Source organism: Lepus europaeus, chromosome 9 (assembly GCF_033115175.1).
Source record: "Lepus europaeus isolate LE1 chromosome 9, mLepTim1.pri, whole genome shotgun sequence".
Classification (NCBI taxonomy): domain Eukaryota; kingdom Metazoa; phylum Chordata; class Mammalia; order Lagomorpha; family Leporidae; genus Lepus; species Lepus europaeus.
The window spans coordinates 120,171,784-120,196,957 of record NC_084835.1 but is presented as its reverse complement, the minus strand read 5'-3'; positions in this window follow the sequence as shown (position 1 = coordinate 120,196,957).

Sequence of the window (25,174 nt, the reverse complement as noted above, 5' to 3'; positions counted from 1 at the left end):
TCCTCTGTAGCCTCCATGGTTTCTCAGACTTGAGATATTTTCGATGATCTTGGCGGTTTGAGGAGCACAAGTCAGGTGAACTATCCTTGGGTGTGAGTTTTCTGAATTCGCTTTTAACAGAATAGTCTAGAGTGATGGGTTTGGAGAAGGAAGATCCCATTGGTAAAACACCACATTCATCACAGCATGGCGGGGTGCATTCAGTCACCATGGCTTATCACTGTTGCTTTTTCTGAAATTATCTCTAATGTGCATATTTAACCATATTTCAATACAAATATGCACTTTTGGGCAATAGGGGAGAATGTGGGAATCTGTGAGTGAATAAATTGCAAATATAGAAGGAATCAGGTAAATTACTTTATTGAACATTATTTTATGGGCACCTCTCCACTGTCAGTCAAAGCTGGACTCTCCAGGATCTTTTGAGACTATTTCATTATAGAGTAGCAATCAAGTTCCAAATTAAACTTACATATTTTTAATGTTCTTTTCTGATAAAAATGTTGAAACTCTTGGATATAAATTGTTAGTATTAAAGACTGGAACATGTGATTTTTTGTCTTTATTTTTATGTGTTTTCTCTATGTTGACTAATAGAACATAAGTTTAATCATGTAAAAAGAACTGAAATAGTCATATTTAATGATTCTGTGTCTTATAACTTTAGAATTATCCTTAAACTTATTGAGCAGTAGTAAATTCTAAAGGCAAACTAGCTCTTTCTAAATGCAAGTCATGTAGGAGGATTTCTGCTATGTTTTTCTCGGTACATAATTTTTAATTAAAAGACTACTTTAAAGGCACTTTTAGGTTCCTAGCAAAACCGAGCAGAACCTGTGAGTCTCTGTGCACTCCTTGTCTTCCCCAGCTTCTTTCAATTTAGTGATCCACTCGTTCCAGTCAGTGAACCTACACAGACACACCGTTGTCCCTCCAAGTCCATAGTCAACATCAGTACTCCCTCCTGGGGTTGTCTGTTTCATGCCTTAGAACAAAGACACAATGATCTGTATCACCTAACACAGCATTGTGCTGAATAGTTTCACTGCCCTAAATGTCCTCTGTTCTCTGGATAGTCGCATTTTCCCAAAATCCCTGACAACTTCTACTAGTTTTAGTGTCCATGTTTTCCTTTTCCATTTGTCCTACAGTTGGATCATACAACATGTTGCCTTTTCTGATTGGCTTCTTCCACTTGATAATATGCATCTGAGCTTTCTCCATGACTTTCCATGACTTGATGGGTCACTGTGTTTAGCATTCATTTGATGGACACACTATGCTTTATTTATTCATTCACCTGATATTGGACAACTTCCATGCTCCTATGTTTTGGTAATTATGGAAAAATCTGCTTTGAACATCTCTGTGTATCTGTGTGAACTTAATTATTCAGTGCATTTGAATAAATATCCAAGAGTATGTTTAGTTTTGTTAGAAACTTCCAAAGTCTTTCAAAGTGGCTGTACCATTTTACATTTCCACAAGCAATGTATTGTTGATCCACAAATTGCCAGGATTTGATGCTGTCCATGTTTAGGGTTATGGATATTGCAGTGGTACAAATGTAGTGACTGCTTGTTGTTTTTATTTCCAGTTCATTACTATCATATGATATAGACTTTTTTCACACTGCTGCATTTTGACTAGTAAATACTTTGTTGAGCTGGAGAGGATGTGGGGAAAAAGGGACACTAACCCACTGTTGGTGGGAATGCAAACTGGTTAAGCCACTATGGAAGTCAGTCTGGAGATTCCTCAGAAACCTGAACATAACCCTACCATACAACCCAGCCATCCCACTCCTTGGAATTTACCCAAAGGAAGTTAATTTGGCAAACAAAAAAGCCATCTGCACATTAAAGATTATTGCAGCTCAATTTACAATAGCCAAGACCTGGAACCAACCCAAATGCCCATCAACAGTAGACTGGATAAAGAAATTATGGGACATGTACTCTATAGAATATTATACAGCAGTTAAAAACAACAAAACCCAGTCATTTGCAACAAGATGGAGGAATCTGGAGAACATCATGCTGAGTGAATTAAGCCAGTCCCAAAGAGACAAATATCATTTGTTTTCCCTGATCAGTGACAACTAACTGAGCACCAAAGGGGAAACCTGTTGAAGTGAAATGGACACTATAAGAAACAGTGACCTGATCAGCTCTTGTCCTGATTGTTGATGTACAATGTAATACTTTATCCTTTTTAGTATTTTGTTGTTGTTGTTGTTGTTGTTCTAGTACTAGTGGTTGAACTCTGTAATTAACACACAATTATTCTTAGGTTTTTAAATTGTAGCTGAAGAGTGACCCCTGTTAAATATAAGAGTGGGAAAAAGAGAGGGAGGAGATGTACAATTTAGGACATGCTCAATCGGACTTGCCCCAGATGGTGGAGTTGGAAACGTGCCAGGGGATTCCAATGCAATCCCATCAAGGTGGCATGTACCAATGTCATCCCACTAGTCCAAGTGATCCATTTCAGTTCACAGTTGATGACTCTGATAGGTCTAAGAGTCAGAGGGATCACACAAACAAGACAAGTGTCTGCTAATACTAACTGATAGAATCAAAAAGTGAGAGATTGATCCAACATGGGAAGCGGGATACACAGCAGACACATAGAATGGCAGATATCCTAAATAGCACTCTGGCCTCAGGATCAGCCCTTAAGGCAATCGGATCTGGCTGAAGAGCCCATGAGAGTATTTTAGGCATGGAAAGCCAAGACACTCTGGAAAAAAAAAAAAAAAAGAAGAAGGCCTAAATGAAAGATCTCAGCGAGTGAGATCCCAATGGAAAGAACAGGGCCATCAAAGAAGGAGGTACCTTTCTCTGAAGGGAGGAGATAACTTCTACTTTGACTATGACCCTATCAGAATAAGATCAGCCGGCGCCGCGGCTCACTAGGCTAATCCTCCGCCTAGCGGCGCCGGCACACCGGGTTCTAGTCCCGGTCGGGGCACCGATCCTGTCCCGGTTGCCCCTCTTCCAGGCCAGCTCTCTGCTGTGGCCAGGGAGTGCAGTGGAGGATGGCCCAAGTCCTTGGGTCCTGCACCCCATGGGAGACCAGGAGAAGCACCTGGCTCCTGCCATCGGAACAGCGCGGTGCGCCGGCCGCAGCGCGCTACCGCGGCGGCCATTGGAGGGTGAACCAACGGCAAAAGGAAGACCTTTCTCTCTGTCTCTGTCTCTCACTGTCCACTCTGCCTGTCAAAAATAAAAAAAATAAAAAAAAAATAAATAAAATAAAAAATAAAAAAAAAGAAAAAAGAAAAAAAAAAAAAAGAATAAGATCAAAGTCGGTGAACCCTAAAGGCTTCCATAGGCTTGCCAACTCACGACTGGAGCCTAGGGAGATTACTGATGGCATAAACAAGAGTGTCAAATTGGGTTTTTTTTTTATTTTTATTTATTTTTTTTTATTTTTTTATTTTATTTTATTTTATTTTATTTTTGACAGGCAGAGTGGACAGTGAGAGAGAGACAGAGAGAAAGGTCTTCCTTTTGCAGTTGGTTTACCCTCCAATGGCTGCCGCGGTAGCGCGCTGCGGCCGGCGCACCGCGCTGATTCGTTGGCAGGAGCCAGGTGCTTCTCCTGGTCTCCCATGGGGTGCAGGGCCCAAGCACTTGGGCCACCCTCCACTGCACTCCCGGGCCACAGCAGAGAGCTGGCCTGGAAGAGGGGCAACCGGGACAGGATCGGTGCCCCGACCGGGACTAGAACCTGGTGTGCCGGCGCCGCTAGGCGGAGGATTAGCCTGTTGAGCCACAGCGCCGGCGAGAGTGTCAAATTGTTAAGTCAACAACAGGAGTCACTGTGTACTTACATCTCATGTGGGATCTGTCCTTAATGTGTTGTCCAATGTGAAGTGATGCTATAACTAGTACTGAAACAGTATTTTTACACTTTGTGTTTCTGTGCGGGTGCAAACTGATGAAATCTTTACTTAGTATATACTGAATCGTTCTTCCGTATATAAAGATAATTGAAAATGAAAAAAATAAAAATAAAAAACCTGGTGTTAAATTGGAAATTGCATAGAAAATTAATTAATTTTTAAAAAATATATCATGTGGGATCTCTGTCTTTAATGTGCTGTACACTGTTATTTAATGCTATAACTAATACTCCAACAGTGTTTTTTCACTTTGTGTTGCTATGTGGGGGCAAACTGTTGAAATCTTTGCTTGATATATGCTAAACTGATCTTCTGTATATAAAGAGAATTGAAAGTGAATCTTGATGTGTATGGAAGGGGAGAGGGAACGGGAAAGGGGAGGGTTGCGGGTGGGAGGGAAGTTGTGTGTGGGGGGGAGCCATTGTAATCCATAAGCTGTACTTTGGAAATTTATATTCATTAAATAAAAGTTTTAAAAAAAGGATTCAAAACTTAAAACTTCAACATAAATACTATAAAGCCTACAAACTGTAATTTAAAAAAAAATTTGTTGAGGATTTTTGCTTCTATATTCATAAGAGATACAATCTCTACCTTTCTGTTCTTGTAATACCTGTGTCTGGTTTTGTCATCAGGGAATGTTCCTACCATAAATGAGGACGATTCCCTCTGCTCTTATCTGCTGGAGATATGGTGGGGAATTGCCATAATTTCTTTCTTAAATGTGTAGTAAAATTCAACAGTGAGCCCATCTAGGTTTGTGGCTTTCTGTTTGGAAAGAATCCTAATTATTTATTTAAATATTTATTTATTTAATTCTTTGAATGGCAGAGTTATGGGGTGAAGGGGGTGGAGGCAGAGAGAGCTATCTTCCATCCACTGCTTCACTCCCAAAATGGTCACAATGGCCAGAGCTAGACCAGGTGGAAGCTAGGAACCAGGAGTTTTATCCTGTCGCTGCTTGTTCCATGTTGGTACATTGTCTTTTTCAAGAAGTTGGTCCATTTCTAGTTGTTAAGATGTTTTAAAATTTGGTTCATATTCTCATATCAACAGGCATGTGAAATATACTGAAATGAAATGAACAGTCAAGAAGCACCCAGTCCTACCTTCCCTCCACAAAATAAAGATTGCAAGTGAAAGGATTTTCTCTTTAATGAACAATTGAGTTAGTCTTATGCTAATTGCCATGGAATTCTTGTCCCAAGTAGGTAACTTCTCAGTAAGAATGGAGACTAGGATATAATTGGAGGATAAAATATGCCCTGCTGAGAACATGTGTGCAGAAAACCTTTCACTATTTCCTATAATGAACTCAAATATCACAACTGAATAAGAAATTAGGAGCGCAAGAAGGCAAACAAGGAGATAAAGATAACTTGTAAACCTAGGAAAGACGGTAGTCAGTGTTATGAGAGTGCTTCAGGCAGGCTAAGACAAAGCCTCAAAAGTGTCTGCTAGAATCGTGAGAATTGAACAGAGGACAGCTCTGTGAACAGTGTGGACGTGACGCTGATGAGAGCGTACAAAGGTGGGAACATGAGAATAAAAGCTGTCAGCTTCTGTTATTGAGGGAAGCGAGAATCAATCTGGGCGATTTCATTGCTGAGAACCAGAGCAAGTGTGTAATCGACAGGTTACATAGGATGGATCTCTTCCAGATAAAGGAAGAGGAGATGGCCAGGACACACAGAGATGCAGCTGGACAATGGTCAGGTCATAGCAGTGTGAGTGCCACTTGCAGAGCAGTGAGTGAGAGCTGTGACTGGGGACATTGTTCCTGCATATCTGCACGCCCCGGGAAGCTGTCCCATGAGCGATCTGGGAGCATTGATGCTATGCAACAGCACAGGGAGAAAATGGGCGTGGGAAACTAGAGAGAGGCCATTTGGTAGGGAACAGCTTTGCACACAGCTGCAGGTGGAGGTGAAACTGGAACATGTTCAGGAGTAAGTGTCCTACAAGGTGGCTGGCCTGGGTTTGAGATCTGATCCTTTTTACCTCTACTCCCTTTCCTCTTAGGAAGGGGTCTCTCACCTGTTTCTAAGATCTTTAAAGCATAAACTCAACCTATAACATGGGCGATGTAAGTAAACTTCACATTAGTATCTTTCAAGGACTTTCCTGAGGGAATGAAAAAAAAAAACAAAAAAATCACTTCAAATGATTCATGTTTGGGGTTGCTTCAGGCCAGGACCTGATGTCATGTGTCGGAGGAGCCAGCAGCCAGAACATCACTGACAGTAAATTGGGGACAAAGAAGGACCGATTCACATCACAGGTTGGCATGAATCTGTCCCAGTAAGTGAGGAGCTAGCCGGGCCTCGTGGTAAAATATTGCCCCGATGGCCATGAGCAGACAGGTGTGACGTCCCTATTTCAGAGAATGCCAAGGAGTTCAGTCTCATCTTATGAACACGAACAAGCTCCTCACAGCACTTTCCCAGGCTCCTCTTTAACTTTCGTTGATTTTTATTTAGATAACATTGAACAGAATTATAGGGGATTTCTTTAGAGTGTGTCACCAAGCGTCACAGACAGATGACCAAGTATTCTCATTTGTACTTTCCTTAAAGTGCAGTTTTTCAAAGACAAGATATATAAGCAGGTTTTTAGATTTTAATTTTATATAAGAGAACACCCCGGCCGAAGAGTTGAAAGCAAAAGGAATCACCTAGGTCCCATCTCAGAGACTGCTGGCTCCTGAACTCACAAAGGTGATTTACCACATTTCCTTGCACTTCTGGATCTAGGTTCGTCCCTGCTAGACTATTGCTCCTTGCCATGTAGAGAAACAATTTTATGGGACGTCTGTACCCTCAGTATTCCCTTGCCTGCTCTGTTTCCTTCCAACAACGCCATTCGGGGCCCTTTCTCAGGCACAATGTATTGATTATTTGCCCTTGCTTTGTCATTTCCTTCTACAATCACATACCCACAGCTTCTTCTTTCTGACAAATGACTCCCCCGTTTTGTATTATGGGTTATAAATTGTGCTGAGCTTGCTGTTCTTCCGGATATTTAATGCCATTAAACACACAGAGCATATCACACACGAGTTACACCCAATCTGTGTTAGGGGACTTGGGGCCCGGAATTCAAGACTTAGGTTTTATCCCCACCATGAGCTGGTCTGTGACCAGTTTCTAGGACACAGAAAGCACAGGTTCAACCTACCCAAACTCAAGATCCGAGAATTTTTCACTAAATTGGGAGAAGCTTGTAAATGTAAACATTTAATTGGAGAGCTGCTGTGGAATGAATAGTGTTTCCCCAAACTCGTTGCTGAAATAAGTCCCAATTCCCAGTGTGACTTGTTTGGGAAACCAGTGCCACCTTATCTGAAGTGCCACCTTAAGCCCCAGGTGCCATCTTAGGCTCTGGCCTTGTACAATAAATCCAGCCTGGCTTATTAGAAGTCAGGTGACCAAACGGCCCAACCACAAGTATCAACTCCACCCCCACCCTAGCAGGACTCACTGTTCCCACATCCTTATCCCTGCAAGGCTATAACAAGACCTGCTTTCCCACACAGGCTCTCTTTTTTTGCTCACTCTCTCCAGCCTTTTGGTGTCCCCAACCCCCAACAATAAACTTTTCCTTGAACTCCAGTGTTTGATGTATTTTGTGGTGGCCTTTCATTGGTGCCGTGACTTGAATCCAGGCTCTCCCCTCGACCCTGCTCTCTCCTTGGGAATCTGAGCTGCTTCAGGATCCTGGATTATGAACACGAACAAGCTCCTCACAGCACTTTCCCAGGCTCCTCTTTAACTTTCGTTGATTTTTATTTAGATAACATTGAACAGAATTATAGGGGATTTCTTTAGAGTGTGTCACCAAGCGTCACAGACAGATGACCAAGTATTCTCATTTGTACTTTCCTTAAAGTGCAGTTTTTCAAAGACAAGATATATAAGCAGGTTTTTAGATTTTAATTTTATATAAGAGAACACCCCGGCCGAAGAGTTGATTCCTGGATTCCTGCCAACCACAAAACATTGTTTCATTACCTGCTTATCAGCTGGCCTCAAAAAATATACCAGAAAGGCTGTAAATTATGATAAATTGGGAGAGACTATTCAGGACAAAAAGGCCCTCTGCTTTTATATAGCACCTTACACAGACTCCTCCAGCATACTAACCTGGACCCAGACTCTCCGATGATCGCAGCCTTCTCATGAGTCATTTCTTTGCTCAGAGTTTTCTAGACATCAAGGCAAAGTTAAAGAGGCTCAGGAGGGGCCAATTAACTTCACACATAGAAATTCTAGAGGTGGCCTTTCAGGTATACAATGGGAGGGATGGGAGAGCCTAAAAGGCCAATTTTCAGATGCTGGCCAAAGGCCTTCCACCAACCTGCTATATCCAGCGGTCCAGGCCACCAGAGGAGTCATAGAGCTGACAATAAGGACCCGCAGGGTCCGTGTTTTAAGTGTGGCCAAATGGGCTACTGGGCCAAAACATGCCCAGGCCCGGGGACCCACCAGTCCTTGTCCTAAATGTCCCCAAAAGGGCAACTGGGCAGCGGTACGTGCTCTTGTCTGTTGAGTCAGTAGGCCATCCACTCCAGCTATGCCCCGGGTTGACCTAGGGCTGGCTACTGAGGATGGAAGAAGCCCAGAATCCCATCACCTGACTACAGCCATCACTCTATGGGAGCCCAGGGTAACTATGATGATAGCAGGTAGGGCAATTTCGTTCCTCATTGACACAGGTGCAACCTTCTCAGTCCTTACTCAGTACTGGGGGCCCACCTCTGCTGCCTCAACCTCCATAGGTGGAAGGAAAACCTTCCAGACCCCTACAAATGCCCACCCTGCTCTGCATAATTAATATGATGCCCTTTCCCCACTCTTTTCTCATTATACCTCAATGTCCTACTCCCCTCCTGGGAAGAGACATATTCTATCAGTTTGGAGCTCAGGCGGTTTTCGCCCTCCAGCCATTGGATCTGTCCCTCAACTCTCCTTTACTTTCCTTCCTGTTACTGCTCTCTCCCCAAACAACCTCAGTCCATCTGTCCTGTTTATCTCAGGGGCCCTATCCAATGTCCACCCATGGGTATGGAGCACTAGCCACCCTACAGTAGTGGCCCACCAACCTCTAATCCAAAAAGACTCCTCCACATTTCCTTTCCAACCACAATACCCCACCCCTTCCTAGCCTTTGAGATCTAAAGCCTAAAATTTCCAGGATCCTCCACCAGGGCCTGCTTCACAGGTGTAACTCCCCCTATAACACCACCATATTGGCAGTTAAAAAGCCTAACGATCCTTCCATCTTGTACAAGACCTCCACCTCATTAATGCAGCAGTGTTACCCATATACCCAATGATCTCCAGTCCATACACCCTCCTTTCCTCTATCTCAGCATTCGCATCTCACTTCTCTGTCCTGAATCTAAAGGATGCGTTTTTTACCATTCCCCTACATCCTAACTCTCAGGACATATTTGCTGTCACCTAGACTGATCTTGACACCTGAGTCTCCACTCAACTGACATGGATCATACTCCCTCAGGGGTTCCAGGGTAGCCCCCACTTGTTTGGTCAGGCCTTGGACAATGATTTAGGTACCCTGGATCTATCCCTCCTTTCTTCTCCAGTACATTGACAACCTCCTCCTCAAAAATATATAGCCAAAGACAGACTGCTATTCTCAAATTCCTAGAAGCCAAAGGGTATCAGGTATCCTTAACCAAGGTACAACTTTGTTTATTTGAGGTAACCTATATTGGTGTACCTCTCATTCCCACCCAGAAGGCTATCACTGTAGACAGAAAGTGCCTCATAGCTAACCTCCCACCTCCTCCTACCAAAGAAGAAATTCTTTCCTTTCTAAGCCTGGCAGGATTCCTATGGACATGGATTCCAAACTTCTCCCTTCTAGCCTGACCACTCTATGAAGCCACAAAGAGTTCCCTCCAAGAGATTTTCATAGACCCCGTCACCTCCCAATATCATAGGCTCCAACAGGCTATTCTACAGGCCCCATCTTTACACTTAGCAGAACTCACATGGCCCTTCCTCATTTATGTCACTGAAAACCAAGGAACAGCCTTGGGGTTTCTTGGCCATCGAGTTGGTCTCTCTTTCAATCCTGTAGCTTATCTCGCAAAAACATAAGACCCCACAGTCAGGGGTTAGGCTCCCTGTTTAAAGGTGCTAGCCTCAGCAGTGGTTCTTAAACAAGAGTCAAAAAATCAGTTTTGGTTCACTGCTTGCCATTCTTTCCTCCCACCATCTATCAGAATTCCTAATTCACAAGGGTCTCCAGTCTCTCCCACCATCACATTCTGGCCTTTCAGGTGGCACTAATTCAGGACCCTACTCTCACTTTTAACCCTTGTCCTCCCCTTAACCCAGCTATTCTTCTTCCCCCTTCCACTCCATCTCCGGATCACATGCTCACATTCATTCCTGAATTAAGACTATCAAACACTTAGTACCTCATCCCTCAAACATCCAGGAAGGTCCCCTGTTAACTCTACTCTAGTCTGCTTCACAGATGGTAGCTCAATCTTTCATGAGGAAATAAAAAGAGCAGGATATGCTATGGTATTGACCACTGAGACAGTTGAGGTGGGACCAGTCTCTTCCAATATTATGAATCAACAGGCTGAGTTCTATGTTCCATCCTGTGTCTTTATTCTGGCAAAAGATAAAATCATCACTGTCTATACCAACACAAAATACGTCTTCCATATCCTCCCATCCTACTTAGTGATTTGGAAAGAAAGGGGCTTTCTTCCCACTAAGGGGACTTCCATCTCCAATGCTACCTTCATAACCTCTTTCTTAGAGACAGCCCATCTTCCAACACAAATTGGACTTGTCCACTGTATGGCCCATCAGATTGATAACTTTATCATGACTGGTAATAACAGGGCAGACCAGGATGCCTGGCAGGTGGCATTGTCTTCTTTTTCCTCCAGCTCATCCTCCACTCCATCTACTTTACTGATAAACCACCCTCAAGACAAACAATACCAACAGCTGTACACTCAGGCCATCTTATTCTATCTCTACCATCTGTTTCATACGAATATGTCTTCTTTAATATCATTTGTCAAACAACCTCTTCCTTTTACACCAAAAAATATCAAATATCATCATTAACTCACCTCTTCTTTTTCTATATGTCAAAAACCCTAACTCAACCTCTGTCCTCCACGCTCACTCTCCCATCAAGCCAGAGGACAACTGCTGGCCTCCGACTGGCAGAATGACTTCACCTATATGTCCAGAGTACAGTGCTTTCAATATTTCTAGGTACCAGTGGATACCTTCTTTGGGTGGGTCAAGGCTTTCCCAACTACTAACAAACAAACTCTAACAGTTTCCAACAGCCTACCTCAGGAGATTGTTCCCCACTTTGGGGTTCCTGGCTCTCTCTAGTCAGACAGTGGTCCCAAATTTATATTCCAGGTAACTCAACTACATACCAAGGTGCTTAACATACCCTGGACTTTCCACATCCCTTATCACTCCACTCCAAACCCTCAGGAAAAGTAGAAAGGACAAATCGTACACTAAAAAATGCTCTTCCCAGGGGCTGGTGCCGTGGGTCACTTGGTTAACCCTCTACATCCCATATAGGCACCAGTTCTAGTCCCTGTTGTTCCTCTTACAGTTCAGCTCTCTGCTGTGGCCCAGGAAGGCAGTGGAGGATATCCTAAGTCTTTGGGCCCTGCATCTGCATGGGAGACCAGGAGGAAGCACCTGGCTCCTGGCTTCGGATCAGCACATCACCAGCCTTGGCAGCCATTAGGGGAGTGAACCAATGGAAGGAAGACATTTCTCTCTGTCTCTCTCTTTCACTGTCTATAACTCTACCAGTCAAATTAATAAAAAAAAATGCTCTGCCCAAGCTCTTGCTTCAGCTCCACTTGGACTAGATTAAACTACTTCCATGGGCGCTGCCCTGTGTGAGGACCCTTCCAAAAATACCTCTCAATATTTTGCCTCCTGAATGGATGTACAGACATCCCCTGGTTCCTCTCACTATATACTCTCAATCCCCACTCCTGCTGCCACATCTGATCCCATTTCTTCTCAGATATCTCCAAATGGATCTATGGAGATATGCAGACAGTTATTGCCCAGCCCCATACCCAGATGCTCTGGACAAGTTTTCTCCTATAGATGTGGGAAACAATGTCTTCCTGTCTTCTTTATATCCCTCCTTGTGCCCTAACTCCACCCAACTACAAGCTAAGTGGATTGGGCCTTACTCCTATAGCAGCTAAGGTACAGGGAATTCCCCCACTGGGTCCACCTCACCCACCTTAAGCACACCCCCCTATTATAAAGTTATTCCCATGGGTCACTCACAGCCAAGTTCACCCAGACTCAAGTTCCACTACCAATGGTGCCCAAAAACTCAGACCCTTCTGCACACAATGAACCTGCCTCCAAGAAATGATGACCACCCAGCCATCCACCATGTCCAACACTGGGTAAGTACTGATCCTCTCTACCACTGCTACCAACTCTTTCTACAACTTCTGTGGGAAGAATATCAAACACACTCCTTGCCCATCCACCCCTCCTGGTTCCTTTCAGATATTGAAGACCTACACCTCCAGGGAACCTTCTCAAACTTCGCTTCCTTTCAGATCTAGACTTTTCCATAACTTATTGTCTCACTCCCTCTTCCGTACACCATGATGAATTTCCTGATAATCTCTTACCTTGTGCTCTTTTGTATTTGTCCTGCAGCCTCACTAGCCCCTTACGTTACATGCCTCACACGTTACATGTGGCAATCTCAGATTTATATCACTTCTACTTCTGCTAAAGTACTTAACACTATCTTTTGCTCCATCATGGGCTGTATAGGCCCTGTTACTCTGTACTTAGATTTCACTCAGGCCTGCTCACATAATTGTTTTGACTGGACTAGGTATATTTTATCTCAATTTGGAGCACATCCATATTATCTCTGCCTAACTAAAGACAGCACAGGATCATGTAACGATGCTTACTGGAAACATTGCTCATCATGGTTCTGTAAGTACTACTATGCCGGCCATAGATATGGCCTCCTGGGAAAACAATTCTCTAAGGTCTTGCTTCAAGTTAAATACACTCTAGCTTGGATGCCATGGGCAGATGAAGACCACCGAGTCCAACTTTAGCCTTGACTATAACTGACCCCTACTTTCAGATCTGGCAAAATGGAATCGAGTGATCCATCACTTTAAGTATGGGGTCTAATATCCAAGATCCCCACGGAACCATAAGAATTATCAGAGCCTACACTCAGCTCCCAACAGCTCCCACAGATGTTGACATAGTAAAGGAGTCCTCTAAACACCTGTCCTAATTAACCCAGCCAAACCTCCCTTAATGTGCTACAACTCATTAATCTGTGTCTCACCCTACTTTATGAACCACCCAATTCTGCTTTACCCTCTGCCCTTTCCCAACAACAATGCATTCATTATATGTGCTCCCCTTTGGGAACCTCCCATTGTAGCTACCCTACTTACTAATTTTTGCTTCTACAAACTCCTGTACTCCCAATCCTCAGAAAATTGCCAATTGTCCTCTACATTCTGGAGGACAAGATGTGACACGCTGGGTTACCAACATAACAGAACAACCCAGTGAGTTTATGCTACATAACAGTCCTGGTGTCATCAATATAGCCATCAATTTCACAGCTTCTTTCTCTAGCCCATCTGGAACTTCACTTCTTTGTAACTATACCCCTATGCCTGATCAATAGTTCTACAGCTGGTCCATTGGTAACCCTTTCCCCTCATCTAACATTATATGAGTATCAGAGTTCCTTTTAGAGGCTAATCCCTCTACCTGCAAGAGAGGAACAATCTTTTTCCCAGTCTTGATTGGAATCAGCTTTACAGCCTCCCTTTCCTCAGTGGTAATCTCAGGAACTGCTCTAGGCCACAATATTATGTCTATTACCTTGTTCCAAGAACAAAAACAACTACAAGAGGAGGTCACTAGGTCCATTGAAACTTCAGCAGATGCCATTTAGGCTTTCAAAATCAGATCCTCACTAGTGGATGTAGTGTTACAAAATAGATGAACTTTGGACCTTATAACAGCTGAAAAGGGGGGAACTTGTGTTTTTCTGGAAGAATAATGTTACTATTAAGTTAATCAATTGGGAGAAGTAGAGCAAAATATTAAAAGGCTCCAACAGATTGCCACATCTATTAGACAATCTGTCCTAGGTCCCAAAGAACACCTTCTTTCTCCCTCTCTATGGATTCCTCTCATTACTTGGTTAACACCACTCCTAGGACCATTGGCTGCTATTCTCACCCCAACTTTTACACTGCCTGGTCTGTTTAAGTGTTTACAGGCGGTGATAATGGCATAAACCAAAGCCTTCACCAACCAGGCAGTCAACCAACTGCTACTACAGGGATATACTCAGCTCCACACCCAGGAGATCACAACTTGAGGTGTCACCCCATACAAGCAGAGAGTGACTCATTGCCCCATGCCAGCAGGAAGTAGCTCTAGAAGATAGCTCGGCATCCCTCCACTCCTCCTGGGCTTTTGGAGCCTATGTAATCCCATATACCATTTGCTTTATAAAATTGAAAAAGAGAAGAATGCTAGTGAGACCAGTGCTCTTATCTGAGACTCCATCTTAAGCCCCAGGCATAATCTTAGACTCTGGTCCAGTTGCCATCTTGAACAATAAGTTTCAGCCTCTCCAAAATCCGGCCTGGTTTACTAGAAGTCAGGTGAACAAATGGCCCAACCACAAGTGTCAACTCCACCCCACCCTAACGGGATTTGCTGCTCCCACTTCTAACAAGACCTGCTTTCCCACACAGACTCTCTTTCATTGCTCTCTCCCTCCAGCCTGTCTCCTCCTCCTCCCCAGCAATAAACTTTTCCTTTAACTCCAGTGTTTGATGTATTTGTGGTGGCCTTTCATGACTAAACTTGCAGAATGGGCCTATTAGTATTTAGTTTAAATGAGGGCATCAGTATGAGACCCTAGTGACATAAAACTGGTATCCTTAGAGGTAGAGGAAGAGATATCAACACTCACTCTCTACTTACAAATTTGAAAGAAAGAAGAAGATTGTGGAAGCTCACAGGGAGATGGCCCCACCGATGAAGTGGGAGGAGAGTCCTCACCAGTCATTAAGTCAGCTGGAACCTTGGCCTTGGCCTGTGAGCCTTCAGAACTATGAATGGATATAAGCTATCAAGTCTGGTATTTTTTTATAATAGCCCAGACCAAGATAAATTGATAAAGGTAGAATCAAAAACAAATTTGAGGAGATTCTGAAATATCAATTTTTTATTTTTAATTGTTTGTTATCAAATAAAAAGTTCATAAAAATACAGACCACTAACAGTATTAATTTATTTATTAAAGATTTATTTATTTATTTGAAAATCAGAGTTACAGCGAGAGAAGAAAGGAGAGAGGGAAAGAGAAATCTTTCTGCTGGTACACTCCCCAATGGCAACAATGACCAGTGCTGGGTCAAGTCAAAACCAGGATACAAGAGCTTCTTCTGGGTCTCCCACGTGGGCTCAGCAGCCCAGGGCCTTGGGCCATCTTCTGCTGCCTTCCTAGGTACATTAGCAGGGCACTGGATGGGAAGTGGAGCAGCCAGGACAAGAACTGGTACCCATATGGGATGCCTGCATTGTAGGTGGTGGCTTCACCTGCTGCACCACAGTGCCAGCCTACATTAACAGTATTTTTAAACAGAGATACAGCAGTGATTATTAGGATATTTCTTCATGAATGTGTTTCTATATTCATCTCACAAAAATTACCTCACCCTTGGATGCATTGAACAAATGTCAAATGCTCATTGCAATCTGGTTCCCACAAAGAATATTCACGTGGTATGTGTTCCACGTCCTTAGCCAAGGACGCCTGCTGTGTGTTCCCTAAGCTGTGGTTGTGGTGGAGGTGGTATTGTTGGTGCTTACGTTCTTGTCCTGGGTGCATCACCTTCACGGCTCTCACCTTTAAGTTCAGCCCCGTACCAGCCTCTGATCCTGATTCTCTCTGGGTCATATTAGAATAAGGAATATACATTATCTGATTGACCAGTGGAAAAACTGCAGTTTGTTGGTGGTTTTAGTCTGGTTCTAGAAACCGAGCTTATTTCCTGGATCTGTCCCTTAATGCCCTTTTGGTCAAATAATCTGTTAAAGGCAAACAAAGCAAGAAATAACATTGTAAAAACATCAGAGCTGGGAGGAACTCAGAGAGACAAAGGGCACTGAATGCACTTTCAGTTATTAAAGCGCAAACGGAGGCCACGATTCCCCCGGGTGTAGACCAGGTCCATCCCCCTTCTTCTCCTCCGGTGTCTGTTTCCCGGGTCGTAATGATGACTCTTGGGTAGACTCACGCCCATAGGCTGGCTGTGGGTTATGACCACCAGTCTGAGTCAGAAGGGAAAATTAGAATGACAGCAGTGTTTTCACAAACTATATTCATAAAATTTGTAGAATCGCCACGAGGCCCAAAATTATTGAAGATTTTAAAGTAAAATATTATCTCTTGTGTGCTTTGATGTGACAGTAGGTTGCAGGGTGGTTTTCAAATGTTTAATTACATTATCAAGATCAAATAAAATCTTGTGATGAGCCCCAACGTTTGTAAAAATGGTACTGGATTGCCCGTGAACAGTGGGTTGCACATTTTGCTACTGTCCCTTCTCACTTGCATCATTCCAAACCTGAGACTGACTGCTCTGTGACCTCTGTGGAGCAGCTATGACCTCTGACTTTCCTGGATACAGCTCCCACGTCTCTGTCAGCTCCCTCAGGCCACTGGTGGATTCATTTATTTGGCTATTGCCATGAATCACTGCTCAGTGATGATTTACTGTGTTCACTTCAATGTATTACGTGCATCTTTCCATGTCAGTGGTTATAAGTCTACCCGATTGCCTTTAATAGCATGTCTATTGATGCCTACATCATAAAGATGAATTGGATTTTTAAGTCATCCCACTACAGATGAACATTTACGTTGTTCCCCTTCCTAACTGCTTGAAAGAGTTTGAAGCAAGCACATTTGCACAGAGTCCTACTTATAGCCTATTGCTGCTTTCACTCTTTTTCCCTCTGATTTTCTCCTCCAGAATTACGTTTCTCAACCAGTTGTACAAAATTTCAACTTAAAGTGCCAGATTGTTTAGAAGAGAAAAAGCACCTCCATATGGGAATTTAGAAATTACAACTGAAATAAATATTATATCATGACACCATTCAATAAGAGGTAGAGACAAAAAAGTGACCTGTGTTCTGCAGCTACAAAGCCATTGCTCTTCTTAGTATAACTAATGGGATCCTCCCTGAATGATGAAAGAACACACAAAAGCTTGCATGAATTCGTGAGACACCAGCAACTGCCAGGAGAAGGCACTGAAGTTGGGAAAGCCTGTCTCAGAGACAAGAATGAGGCAGTGCCCTTAGTTATGTATTGATCTGGGATTTCAGACAAATCAATGACAAGGAGCCACAGAAAAATTCAAAACCCCAGCCTGGAAAGGGGTTGTCAATGCATTATCCAAACACAGCAAAGTACAAATTATATTTTCATTTGTGTTCTTACTCAAAGTATAAATGACCATAAGAAGTGAGAACAAGATATAATAAACATATGAAATAGTAAATATAATAGGTAAAAGGAAAAATATTATTCTATGTACCTACTGAATTTGATCATTTTGTCAAAGTTTTATGTCTCAAGTGAACAAATTATATTACTTTACACATGTTACCCCACCTGATGATATACTTTACACACATTAAATAACATATCTCATTGGAATGAATATAACATTTCATTACAGTAAAAGGAAATTCAATATAACATTTCTCAATAAAACAAACTTTCTAGTTTAACTGTCACACCTGATAAAACGTTTCTTAAATTATTTAGAATTTATGCAAATTTTCTGTATTTTGAAAAAACTATTTTTAATTTTGTCATTTAGATTTTAAATTATTCTGTTTTTTTTCCTATTTTTTGAGTGGTCTCCATGAGTTTCCTTTTCACACCTGTTATTTTTCTCTCTCAGATATTTCCCTCTTCCTGCATATCCATTCCTTGATTAATTTAAACATATTCTTTAAATCTTACCTTAGATGTCGCTTCTTCCAACATGTTTTTCATTTCCCATGAAGACTGGGTTAGCAATTGTGTGTACTTCTCAGTACACACAGCCCAGCCCACCTTCAACAACGGCGGGCTCTGTGAGGGGGAAAACCTTGTCTTCTCTTTATCTCTGTAGCCTCCCAAGCAGCACTCAGCAGCAGTGGCTCCAAGTCTGCCACATAACAGCTCTGAATGGATACTGCTTGTGAAGGCAGAAGATAAGCTGGATTCTCAAACACTCCATTGAGAAAACACCTTGTTAAACACCAGGGACACTGGGGAAACGGCTGGCAGTGATGAGCTCCCATACTCTGCGTGATCCACTGGCCCTTATTAACGCCTATTTAATTAGAGCTTGACCCCTTTCTTTCTTCATCTCCTTCTGCCTTTGGAAATCACTGACTTTTATTTTCTCTTCATGACTTCCTTCTTCAGGTATACAGGTTTGAGTGTGTCTTCTCACTCCTTTAAAGCAAATTACCCTTGAATCACCATCCCCCCACCCCCATGTTTCTTTACCAAGATACATGTTTAGGTTAACACATTTCTCCTTTTATTTATACATATTCCACTTACTCCTCAGTGAATGCAAGGCTGTATCACTGTGAAATTGTCTGCTTCTTCTGAGCTCTGAAGATGCAGGAAACCCCAGGGTGCAGGGCAGGGAGGGTTTGTCTGAGCTCCATGTGTGTCTTCAATCTCCCACCTTCACTGTCTCTGGCTTAGTTTCCATATCTGACTCTCAGGGGTCTCGCATCACTGTCCTTAAGCAAGAACGTCTAACTTCAAAAAATGCACCTGCCTTGCAGGTGCCATGTTGGTCAACTCCCATCCCCTTCTACTCCCACCGCTCTTTCTCTGTCTATGGTTTCTTTGATGTTGGGCCTTTCTTAAGTTACAATAATTAGCCAACACACTTCCACATGGTGAATTTTGTAAGTAAGCTCCTGATAGACAAATGACCTGCTAATATACAAAAAACATCAACCACGTTCCAGACCAGCATGGAACAGTTTTCTTCCTTCTTTCACTCCACTTGGCTGAAGCATTTTACAGTCTGTTCTGTCATGCATTAGCCCCAGCTGAGGTTAATATCTATGTCACTTAGAATTTTGTGACTGCAAGCAGCAGAAACTAAATCTGACTAATCAAAGAAAGGGAATGTTTATTGAAAGAAACTGAAGCAGGGATACTGTCAAAGGAGCAGGGCTCAGAAATACTGGCAAAGTTCAGCCTTCAGGGTGAAGTCACAACAGTTATTAGACACTTTTTTTCATAGGATCCTTGTAAGGATGAATTATATTCAGTTGTTTTCAGTGTTTTCTATTCAAGAATGAGGTTTTGGGTAGATTCTGAGGGTTCAGGTTTGGATAGGTGTCCAGCATTGCCATTTCCACTTGCAGTGCCAGCAGTAGGTCTCATGATGGAAGCTTATTTATCCAAGGTTATTTATTCAAGGTTATTCATCTGGTACGGCAGCAACTGAAGAATGAGAATGGTGTTCCGTGCAGGCAGAGCACCCAACATTCATCATAGTCCAAGAACTCTCTTTGCTGCTTCATTACCAAACCCTGTGACTTTTTTTTAAAGATTTATTTATTTATTTGAGAGTCAGAATTACAGACAGAGAGAGGGAGACAGGGAGAGAGATCTTTCATCCACTGGTTCATGATCCAACAGCCAGAGCTGGGCCCAAACGAAGCCAGGTGCCAGGAGCTTATTCCAGATCTCCCACATGGGTGCAGGGGCCCAAGCACTTGAGCCATCTTCCACTGCTTTCCCAGACCCTAAGCAGAGAGTTGGATTGGAAGAGGAGCAGCCAGAACACAAACCAGCACCTATTTCAGACACTGGTGCTGTAGCTGGAGGGTTAACCTACCATGCCATGGTGCTGGCTTCAAACACTGTGACTTATAACTCTTCACCCCATTAATATTTCATGGCAATTTTCACCTTCAGCATCTCTCATCTCACTGCAAATGCACACTTCGGATGATCCTTCTTAACCTCCACCCTCAGCCTCCTCCTCGGCCTCTACTTCATTCAAGTCAGTTTTTCCCAGGTCCTCTCTTTGGTTTTCTCTCTGATCTTCCTCACTTATTCCACTTACCCTCAGTGTCTCATCTTGCATCTTAATAGACATGATGCTCATATTTCTGTTCCTAGTTTTTATCTCTCTTTAGTTTTTGCCCAACACCTACAACTTTTTGCTGCCCACTTCTATATGACTGCCTTGTTGCTGTTATGCATGGAAAGTACTTAGCTCCGATCACCATTCTCCCTTCAATGTACATGTCTTAGCTGAACTATGGCAACAATGTAAAGTCCCAAGCTAGAAAGTTCCAGTTGTAGATGCTTTCCTATCCTTCTATAGCCTATAGTTTGTCCAGTATGCTGAGCCTTTAAACAAACTACAGCTTCCATGGTATTCCCCTGAACCACTGAAAATGGCTAGGGTGCCAGCACTGTGGTGTAGGAGGTTAAGCCTCCTTCTGTGGTGCCAGCATCCCATGTGGGTGCCAGTTTGTGTCTGGCTGCTCCTCCCATAATCCAGCTCCCTGCTAGTGGCCTGACAGTAGAGGATGACCCAGATGCTTGGGCCCCTGCACCCATTTGGGAGACCCTAAGGAAACTCTTGGCTGCTGGATTCAGATTGGCCAAGCTCTGGCCATTGCAGCCATTTGGAGAGTGAACCAGTGGATGGAAGATCTCTCTCTCTCTCTCTCTCTCTCTCAAATAAATAAATAAATCTTTAATTTTAAAAAAAGCCATAGTAGCCATCTCCAGTGCATCTCACTCTCTTAATTTGCTGCTGACACTATTATTGTTGAGACTTTGCTAAGAGACAATCCTACCTCGATCATTCACTGTCTCCATTGCCTAGGAGTCCAGTTACCTGGGACGATCTGATAAACCTTGTTATCTTCTACTATTTCCTCAAAAAATATCCTCACTTTTCTCTACATTTTGTCATAATAATTTACCATTGGCTACCTTCCAGAAAGGCTTCAGAATTTCTGCCACGGGTCTAGGTCATCCATGCATGACCCGGTTTTGCTTTCTAAAAGTTCACTTACGTCTTAATGTCTGTGGGTGATCCTGTACCTAGTGAGAAGTCTGCCCGCCCTGCATATGCAGGGGGCTGAGAGGGCATGGCACACCATGCCTTCTGGGAAGGACCCCACAATCTGACTCCTGGCAGGCAGTGGGAGCCCCAGGCACTTTGCCCCACCCCCTGCTCCTTGTTAAAGGGCCCTGTAGTTGCCAATCAGGTAAAGAGCTCCCAGGTGTGGCCCAAGCTGGTTAGGACCACCTGGAAAGCTATCCCAGCTAAGTGACCTTAAAGCTGATTGGAGAAGCATGGCAGTGCCAATATTGGCTCTATCCTATAGAATTAGTGTTGCCCTGAATTAGTTACATCCCTTCTGCCTATCCTTTAAAAAGTGTTCATGGCCCTTAATAAAGTGGACATGTTCACTGAAACTTGCCTCTGATGCTTCTTGTGGAAGAACACCATTGCCCACCATCCTAGGAGTGCACCGGCCTTGTGGGTCAAGCTGGCAAATGTCCACTTTCTAATGATTGAGGATCAGCAGATCTTAGGAGTGACGAAAGAATCCTGTATCTTATACACTGCTCGGTGGATTTTATGATCTGACACTGGGAATGACTGCAGTCGACATCACTTTGTGTCAGAAATACAGCACTTCAGCCTCAGAGTGAGCTCCTAGATTAGCTTCCTTTCTGGTAACCTTGTGCTTTTCTTTAGGATTAGAACAGTGTTACCATCTATTGTTTCATCTCTGACATGTTAAATTAATCCTCTACATACAGTACATGCAAAGTAATTATTGAATAGACTAAACCAGACTCAGTAGACACCTATACACTGTTGAGTTCAGAAACAATAGGATTATAAATATTTACATTAAATGTGCGGTGTACATTTCAATATTTGGGATAAATTTACAAAGATTCTGAATGTTTTCATTATTTTTAATATTTGTCTTCTCCCTCCTTTCTCAATATCCTTAGCCATGGGATGTAAAATTGATGTCTTTGATCAACACATTCAAGATAACCTACTTTAATCATTCCTTATGGCCCTAAACTTCGGGTGCTTCTCAGTTTTCTCTTAACACCTCTTTCTAGTCAATTCTCACTTTATCTCCTCAGCACAACTGTTTCCCCAGCTGTTACCAAACCATTCCGTCTGAGCAGCTTAATTGGCAAATATATTTTTTAAATTATCTAATGTGGTTCTTCCTAAAGTACTTCCAAAACTCATACGAATTCTAATAAAGGCCACTGTAAATTGCAAAGGAGTGATTAACAGTACTTTACTAATTAAGTTATGCAGCCAATTAAATATATATATTAATAAACCACACATCTTATATCTGAGCAGTATTAAATTCAGCAAACTAGAAATTAAATAGACGTTCCTTTGAGGCTGCTCTTCACACTGGACAGGGGTCATACCGGGCAGGGCTCTCCCAGGCATAGGCGGTGGGCATCTGTACACTCAGGCAAGGATGACTTCTGTTCTTTGAGCTGTTTTGCTGTTCTAGCTAACGCTCAAGCTGTACAGCAGTGGCTAGTGATTGTGAGTGTGCGATCCACTCTTGAATGCAGATTTTCGCTTTTGTTTCTCTATCTTCCAGGGTGCATCCCTTAAACAATAAATTGTGTTGAGTACCTATTATGTGTCCTGTGCAGTGGTGACATTTAAGAAACAGCCTTTTCCTTTGGGGAGTTCTTAGTACAGTGGGGAGTGCAAAAATAAAAACACTAATAAAAATGCAGTGATATTATTAGGGTACTTCAAAAGTTTCATGGACAATAATATTAAAAGGTGAGTTTATCTTTGGGGCCAGAATTGTAGCACAGTGGGTTTAGCTGCTGCCTGTGAAGCTGACATCCCCACAGGGTACCAGTTCAAATCCCAGCTGCTCTACTTCCAGTCAAGCTCCCTGTTAATGAACATGGGAAGGCTCCTGGCTTCAGCCTCTTCTAGCCCCAGTCATTGTGTCCATTTGGGGAGTAAACCAGCAGATGGAAGATTTCTCTTTCTCTCTCTTTCTCTATAACACTGCTTTTCAAATAAATCAAATTGAACTTTTAAAAAATAATTTTATTTTGGTGTAAATTTTTTTTTGACAGGCAGGGTAGACAGTGAGAGAGAGAGACAGAGAGAAAGGTGGTGTAAATTTTTAAGGATTTATTTATTTACTTGAAAGTCAGAGTTGCAGAGAGGCAGAGGCAGAGGCAGAGAGAGAGAGGGAGAGAGAGAGAGAGAGAGAGAGAGAGAGAGAGAGAGATCTTCCATCTGTTGGTTCACTCCCCAAATGGCCGTAACAGCCAGAGATCCAAAGCCAGGAACCAGCAGCTTCCTCCAGGTCTCCCATGTGGGTGCAAGGGCCCAAGGACTTTGACCATCTTCCACTGCTTTCCCAGGTCATAGCAGAGTGCTGGATCAGAAGTGGAGCAGCCAGGATTCAAACTGGTGCCCTTATGGGGTGCTGGCACTGCAGGCAGCAGCTTTACCTGCTATGTCACAGCACTGGCACTTTGGTGTAAATTTTATGAAGTACATGCATACAAGGGGTCTTCAAGAAGTCCATGAAATATGAATATTATGAAAAAACTATGAAAGGGTTTTAAAAATTCTTGCACCCAAATTAACTTGTTTAATTCCCAGGCTTTTTTTTTTTTTAAGTCCTCTGAAGTTGCTATATGTACATATAAAACAATTATGATAGAAAAAATTGACCTTAATATACTGAATTATTTTCTAAAGAATTTTAAGAAAAAAAATATCTAATTTAAGATCACAGTAACTCTTTAAGGTGGATATTACTTCCGTCATTGGTTTGCAAATGAATAAATGAGCATGTAGAACAATTTGGGCACTTTCTTAGGTGTGTATACATAATGAATAATCAGGATATAATTTCCTAACTATTGAATCCAAGTCCAGCATTCTTTAACCATCGACACTGGAGTTGTGTACTCACAAATATTGGTTGATTGACATTGTAGACATCCACTGAAGGACACAGGAGAGAGCTACTTAGATGCACACATGTACCCATATGCATATACACAACTTTCATACCCTTCCACTCCCATTCCTGCAAGTAAGGCTTCTTATAAAGCAGGAATTTGGAGTAGGAAAATGTAAACTCAAGCTGTTGAGAAAATGTAGGAACTATAAGGAAACAGTTTATTTTTGTTCAGTGAAAAGCACGTGCTCATCAATTTAAAATATCACTTTCTCTGCTAGGCTTCAAGGTTTGTCTCTCCAGCATGTGTGCAGCAGGCTTGCATGGGGAACACCCTCATTCAAAAAGAAGAAACAAGGAACACTGTTGCAATATACTTGATAAATTCTGATAATGAGCAGGCACCCAAAAACAGACGAAGGATAATGAAAACTGTCTTGTTCCGGGCAGATGAAGGGAGGTGAGTGATGGGCATACTTCTGCGGAGAAGGAGATGTTCAATCAGTTCCGAGATTTTTAATAGTGAATTAGTTACTTATCAGACAAGTGAGAAAACGGTATTCCAGATAATAATGTATGCAAAACAAGTAACTTGACTCAATTTTCAAAACTTGATTTGTCAAGAATATTTGCAGACACCCCAAATTGACCACTAGTCGATTTTTTAGAAGGTTTTAATCCTCCAAGAAACTTCTGTACATAATATTGAAATATCCTCACGCCATCTGTGGAAATTAGGTGCACACTGTCATTCAGATGTCATGAAGAGGATTGTTAATTGCCACGGCCCCTCACTGCTGCCAGTGGGCTCTTAAGTTATAGAATACTTGGCAGGTAGCCTGCCCGCTGCACCTGCCAAGAAGCTAAAAGCCGGATCCGAAGGGCCTGTCACTGTCATGCGTATTATTTATTCTTCCCTTTTCCCTAGACATCACTGGTCAGCAATCACCTCGATGCACCCGCAGTCATCTTATTTTACCATCTTCCTTAGTCCTTCCAGACATAAGACATTAGCTGGTTGAAAGGGGTTCACTTTCCAACTAGCTGTTCAGATGTCCTAGTCACACAACATATTTTTGGCTTGCTTGACACATCTGTTTGAACCAGCTGTCAGCCACTCGAGAATGGT